This window comes from Belonocnema kinseyi, chromosome 4, assembly GCF_010883055.1.
Source record: "Belonocnema kinseyi isolate 2016_QV_RU_SX_M_011 chromosome 4, B_treatae_v1, whole genome shotgun sequence".
Classification (NCBI taxonomy): domain Eukaryota; kingdom Metazoa; phylum Arthropoda; class Insecta; order Hymenoptera; family Cynipidae; genus Belonocnema; species Belonocnema kinseyi.
This window is the reverse complement of record NC_046660.1, coordinates 90,422,896-90,428,956: the sequence shown is the minus strand read 5'-3', so window position 1 is coordinate 90,428,956 and position 6,061 is coordinate 90,422,896. Positions and strand designations below refer to the sequence as shown.

The 6,061-nt window shown below is 32.8% G+C and overlaps 2 protein-coding genes across 3 annotated transcripts in view; both read right to left on the bottom strand.

Moving 5' to 3' along the window:
- LOC117171443 (A disintegrin and metalloproteinase with thrombospondin motifs 9) overlaps positions 1 to 6,061 on the bottom strand; it is a 263,326-nt gene that overhangs the window by 191,510 nt on the left and 65,755 nt on the right. The window lies entirely within an intron of this gene.
- LOC117171006 (glutamate receptor ionotropic, kainate 3-like) overlaps positions 1 to 6,061 on the bottom strand; it is a 39,373-nt gene that overhangs the window by 31,405 nt on the left and 1,907 nt on the right. The window lies entirely within an intron of this gene.

The window sequence follows — 6,061 nt, the reverse complement described above, 5'->3', positions numbered from 1 at the left end:
CTCCTAATTATTTCATCCTTTGTTTTTGTCTCTATTGAAAGATAGCCTTTTATTTTAATTAATATTTTTAGAACATTAGCAAAAGAGTAAAAATAACTAAATAAAAACAAAGTTGAATACTTAAAAAAATATAATTTTGGCTGATATTCTATATTTATTATTTAGGACTCAAAAGGCAAAGAAAAGCTAAAAATTTGAAAAAATTCCAACTTTCTAGCATTTCACTGAAAGAAGATAGTTATGAAGATTAATAAATACTATTAACTTGCATTGATTATTACCTTACTAAAGTAAAAAGTAGGCGAAAAGTTTACAATTTCAGAAAAAGCAATAACTTCCTAGCATTATTCACAGACAATAATATTAAAAATAATAGTAAATTGTTTAAACAATTTTATTTTATTTGAGTTAAATATTACCTCACTCTATTCAAAAAGTGAATGAAAAACCCGAAAATTTAAACGTTATTCTAATTTTTATTCCTTATTTTATTTATACTGTCACCCTCTTACGGCTTTGAGAGTCTTCACATAACCATTATATGTGGTCTTACAAACAAGCCTTATATAGTATCTTACAACCTATTTGCTACATCTCATCCTAATTACTATTTTTATTTCTAAGCGCTTGCGACCTTTCCCTAGGCCTGGTTTGAGTTTCCCCATAATTCTCCTTTAAGAGTAATGTCTTGGCTATTTTTTTTTCTACCCTGTGTCAACAGCTCTCTCTCTCTCTTTCAAATTTTCCAGCTTCTTCATCCATTCTTCCCCCTGACCATTTCCATATAAAATCCACTTCACTCTTACTTCCACGCTTTCCCCTCCCCCTTCATTACCTGTACACCTCTTTAAGGCATGCAACCATGTTTCCTGCCCATACCTACAAACTCTATATAGATTCTCTTTTTCATTCATCTAAAATCTGCATACTCTTTCACATCTCCTCCATTCTGAATCTCATCACTCTTTTCCATTTGCTTTCTTTTTAAATCTTTTTTAGGTACTCTGGTTTCTCCTGCATCTTGAACATTCGATACCAGCTGCTTTACCTTGACTCAGCGATTTTCTTCCATCTTTGCTCTACTTGCCTCTTCCTCCATACCCTGCTACCTCCCGTACATACGCTTTGTAATTCTGCTTCTCTCTTCCCTTCTTAATTCCTTTAAAAATTTCAGGCTCTTTTCAGTTGCCTGGCAATCATTTTTTCTCGTGCTTTTCTTCCATCAGCATATAACCTGGACAGCTCCAACTAACTCCCATTACCCATCTCAAAAACCTTTCATGCAGGCTTTCCACTCTCTTATACTCTTTCCAATCCCAAATTTCCACTCTATAGCTTAAGACTAACCATACTAGCACATTAAACATCAACAGCCTCATCCTCCAGTCGCCCTTGAACCTTCTTTTACCTATACCCCATACTTGTCCCATCAATTTACTTGCCATTCAAATCTCTTTCTCACCTACAGCTCGCTTCCTCCTCTCGTTTTAAACCAAAAACCTAAGTAGCAAAACTCCTCAACCAATTCTACCACCATGCTATTATTCTTCCATTCATATTCTCACTATATGATATTTATTGCTGAAACACAGAATCTAAGTCTCATTTAAGTTCACTGTTAGACACGTGACTCTCACTTACTCTTCCAAAACATTCTCATCATCAGATTCATTCCTCTATCATCATCCGCTACCAGCAGTACGTCCTCTGCATATAGCATTATTCTAAAAGAATATTGTTATAAATAATAACAAATTGTTTAAATAATTTCTTATTCATTTTAATGGATTATTGCCTCGATCTAATTGAAAAAATGTTTAAACAATTTACTTAAACATCTAATTGTCAGTAAACATTCATATTTTATACATTAGAAACAATTTGTATTAAAGAAAACATTAAAAAATAATTAGTGTCCGAAACTCGCAAAACCCAATTTCCCAATTGTGGGGTTTTTTGGGACCCTATAAAACAGTCTTATCTGGCGGGAATTCCAAAACGTAACTCTTAATTCTTATTCCACGGCCAATTGTGATGATAAATGTTGATTCTGAATATAATTTACCAAAACATCTTTCTCTTGCGGGAAGTACTTTTTAAACTCCATGGAGCTTGCGGACTTCTAAATATTATTTATCTATTTAAAAAATTGTTGCTTGTCGATTCGAACAAATCTGAGTGGATATGCATACAAATTCGAGAAAAAATGTGGATCACCCTATTGTGCCCTTTAGGCTGGGTCAACAAAAACTTTTAGAAGTTAGAAACACCATAGCATGAGAAAGATTTCTATTTTTACATTTCCATAAAAGAAGGTATTAGATTTGTGTAAAATTTGACCCCTCCCCCAAGTTTTTGTCAAATGTCCACGTTTTGAGACCCCCTGAATCCTAACCTAAAGGTCAAGTTCGTTAGCCAGCCATTTTGGATAAAAATGTAAAAAGTGGGCACATTTTGAATATTTTCAGACCACTTTTTTCAAAATTTAAAAATTCTCTGTACGGTTATTCATAATATTCAAAAAGTCGAACAATTTATCGTAATGACTTTTTTTAAAAAAATCCAAAATTACCAGAATTATAGCATATCTTGCCCTACAAGATTATCATAACAACATTTTGAATTTTCTTGAAAAATCCAAAATTCAAATTTTGACAGCATACAAAATAATGAAAAATCCAAACATTACATTTTTCGGCTAAACTATGCAAAATACGGTAAAAGATGGGTACACAAAAATTGTGCATTTGAAAAAGATCTACAAATTTTTTATCAACCACTTTTTGATAGGATGCACAGTTTTTGCTTTAATCATGAAAAACATCATTAACAGTAAAAAAAATCTGCCCGCTGTGTGGGCACATTCTTATCACAATTTTTTCTTTTAATTTCTTTTTCGTCTCGTGTGTGGGGTTTCAAAAAATTTAACTTTTCATGTTTTTGATGCTATTTTTTTACGATTAAAACTAAACACAGACCTCCCTAGTTTTTGTCAAAGGGTCTACGTTTTGAGACCCCTTGAATCCGAAAAACAGGTTTTTAAGAAAGTGTCTATCTGTATGTCTGGCTGTCTTCTTTATGTCTGTCCGTCTGTGAGCACGATAACTTTTGAAAAAATTAATCTTTTAGATTGGCCTTTGGTACACTCTTTTAGTGTCCTAAGCTAAATGCCAAATTCGTTAGTCAGAGATTTTGGATAAAAATACTAAAAGTGAGCCCATTTTGAAAATTTTTTTTAGTACAAATTTTTTCATGATTCAAAAATTTTCTGTACAGTTGTTCATAGTACTTGATAAGAAAAATGTTACTTTTCGATAGCCCTACAAGATTATCATATCAACTTTTTGAATTTTTTCAAAAAATTCAAAATTCAAATTTTGACCGCACAAAAACTAATCAAAAATCAAAAATTGCATTTTGCGGTCAAACTATGCAAGATGGGAAAAAAATGATAAGATAAACACTGTGCACCCAAAAAATATTTACAAATTTGTTATTAATCAATTTTTTATAGGACACGTAGTTTTTGTTTTATTCATAAAAAACATTGAAAATACAAAAATTAAAGTTTTCGACACAAGACCCAAGCTAAGCAAAAATAAATAACTTTTTTTCACCGAAAGTAGAGCATAAACATTTTTATTAATGTTTTTTTTTACATTCTCATCAGAGAAGGTATTAGATATTTGTAAAATTTGACAACCCGCACCCAGTTTCTATCAAATATCCACGTTTTGAAACCCCCTGAATCCGAAAAATAGGTTTTTACGATTGTGTGTGTCTGTCGGTATGTCTGTATGCCTTTATGCCTGCCTGTCTGTCAGCACGATAACTTTTGATTCTATTATATTAGCCTCTGGTACACTCTTTTAGCGTCCTAAACTAAAGGTCAAGTTCGTTAGCCAGCCATTTTGGATACAAATTCAAAAAGTGAGCGCAGTTTGAATACTTTTGAGACCATTTTTTTCAAAATTCAAGAATTCGCTGTACGGCCATTCATAGTATTTAAAAAGTCGGACAATTTATCATAATGCCTTTTTCCATAAAAACAAAATTATTAGTTATAGCATTTACAAAATTCCAAAAAACACACGAAAATCAACTTTTTAAGCCAATTAACGGACGATATGAAAAAATGGCAAGAAAAGAAAATTTTTGATTTCTAAATGCCCTAGAAGATTATCATATCAACTTTTTGATTTTTCTTGATAAATCAAAAGATAAATTTTGACAGCATACAAAATAATGGAAAATCCAAAGTTTACATTTTTCCATGCAACATTTTTACAGTATTTCAAATATTCTCAAATATATGAATGCATTTTCAAAAAAAAATATATACACATAATTTAGAAGTTAAAAACAGTAAGGCTGCTCAGTAGACGGCATATGTAAAGTTAAAATCATACATTTATGGGAATGATTTAAAATTTCAGGGATAAACTCGAGTCCAAAGCACGAGATATTTTATGAGAATGTATTCGTTAAAGCCGAAGGAGCTTTAACAAAAGAGAATTCACAATCACCAAATTACTGTTATCGATGCTTTCACCTTAATTTTTAAAAGTCTATGCACAAAGATCGAGCGCGTAGCGCGAGGTAAATACATTATTGAGCGCGAAGCGCGAGGTAAATATATTATCGAGCGCGAAGCACAACGACCAACAGTCACGCACCCTAGGCGCGCTTAAACATGCGAGCGAAGGGAGCCGCGCACGTTGAGGATATGCCCACAAAGCGGGCAGACGTTTTCTATTATAAACTGTGTCAAATTTGAAATAGATTGGTATTACTAAATTTGGTGTTATGGGTTTGGGCCAGAAGTAATTAAAAATTTAGACTATTGAGGAGAAACCAGACAAAAAAACACAAATCTTAGATCGACGAAAATGCAAAAATCCCAAAAATTGCTGTTAATTTTTTTTCGGTATGCGTAACTCAATCGTTTCTAGTCTCGTTATAAGAGAATTTATTTGTTTATATTATCATCAGAGAAGGTATTAAATTTGTATAAAATTCTCTATACGGTTATTCGTCGTAGTTGAAAAGACGAACATTGTCTCCTTAACACTTTTTTCGATAAAAAAAAAATACCAGAGTTATAGCACTCACAAAATTTAAAAAAAAAAACGAAAATGAAAATTTTAAGCTAAATAACGCAAGATATGAAAAAAAGTAAAGAAAAGAAAAACGTTAATTTATGAAGGTCCTATAACATTATCATAACAACTTTTTGAATTTTTTCGAAAAATTGAAATTTCAAATTTTTGCGGCCGAAAAAATAATTAAAAATCAACAATTCCATTTTGTGGTCAAACTATGCAAGATACGACAAAAGATGTATTGATAAAAATTGTGCAATAAAAAAAGATTTACAAATTTGTTACTATTCACTTTTTGGCAGGAAGCGTACTTTTTGTTTTATTCGTAAAAAACAGCATTTCAAATAGAAACATTAAATCATGAAGTAATCATGCAAAATGAAATTTCTACAGCCATTTATGTTTACAAGTTACAGCACTGAGAAGCGACTAACCTCCGAGTTTTTTTAATATGGAAAAATCTGAGTTTCGAGTTTTGATCAAACACTACTATCTTCGCAATAAAACGATATCCGAGACGAAGGCCAAGCTGGATAAGTATTACCCGGACTCTGCACCGTCGATTGGAACGATTCATAAGTGGTTTACCGAGTTTCGTTGTGGCCGTACGAGCACAGTTGATGCTGAACGATCTGGGCGCCCAAGAGAGGTCACTACACCAGAATATGTCGAAAAAATCCATGATATGATGTTGAATGATCCCAAAGTGAAATTTAGAGAGATAGCTAATGCTGTAGGCATATCATTGGAACGTGTGGGCAATATCGTGCATTCAGTTTTGGGCATGAAGAAGCTCTGCGCGCGATGGGTGCCACGTTTGCTCACGTTGGACCAAAAACGAATTCGTGTGACAACTACCCAGCAGAATTTGGCATTATTTTCGCGTAAGCCAACCGAGTTTTTGCGCTGATTCATAACCATGGATGAAACCTGGATCCACTACTACACTCCTGAGTCAA